This window comes from Wasmannia auropunctata, unplaced genomic scaffold (assembly GCF_000956235.1).
Source record: "Wasmannia auropunctata unplaced genomic scaffold, wasmannia.A_1.0 LD293584.1, whole genome shotgun sequence".
Classification (NCBI taxonomy): Eukaryota; Metazoa; Arthropoda; class Insecta; order Hymenoptera; family Formicidae; genus Wasmannia; species Wasmannia auropunctata.
The window spans coordinates 13,038-13,906 of record NW_012069306.1 but is presented as its reverse complement, the minus strand read 5'-3'; positions in this window follow the sequence as shown (position 1 = coordinate 13,906).

Sequence of the window (869 nt, the reverse complement as noted above, 5' to 3'; positions counted from 1 at the left end):
TTCGCCGTCGAGGAAGTGAATGTCTACGTGGTCGCCGTCGATGAAGTGAGTGTCAAAATGTTCGCCGTCAAGGAACTAAGTGTTTGGTGTTGTCAAGGTCTTTGCTATCGAGGAACTAAGTGTTTATGTGTCGTCCAGGTTTTTGCCGTCGAGGAAGTAAATGTCTAGGAGTCGTCTAAGCCTTTGCTGTCGAGGAAGTGAGTGTCTTCGTCGTCGAGGAACTAAGTGTCTAGGTGTCGTTTAGGTCTTCGCCGTCAATGAAGTAAATGTCTAGGACTTGTCTAGGCCTTCGCTGTCAAGGAAGTGAGTGTCTACATATGCGCCGTCGACGAACTAAGTGTTTAGGTGTCGTCTAGGTCTTCGCCATCAAGGAAGTGAATATCTACGTGGTCGCCGTCAAGGAAATGAATGTCTACGTGTTCATCGTTGAGGAATTAAGTGTCTAGGTGACGTCTAGGTCTTTGCCGTTGAAGAAGTGAATGTCTACGTGGTCGCCGTCGAGGAAGTGAGTGTCTACGCGTTTTCTAGGTCTTCACCATCGAAGAAGTGAATGTTTACGTGGTCGCCATCGAGAAAATGTGTGTTTACGTGTTTACCGTCGAGGAACTAAGTGTCTACGTATTGTCTAGATCTTTGCCGTCGAGGAAGTAAATGTCTATGTAGTCGCCGTCGAAGAATTAAGTATCTTCTAGGTCTCGCCTCACTCTCGCCTTTCTCGTCTCTTTTACAGCTCTCTCGTCTCTTTAACAATTTTCTCGTCTCTTCCTCAGAACCCTCATCTCTCTCATGACTCTCTCGACTTTAACAATTCTAACGTCTCTTTTTCTAGTACTCTCGCCTCTCTCACAACTCTCTCGTCTCTTCTACAG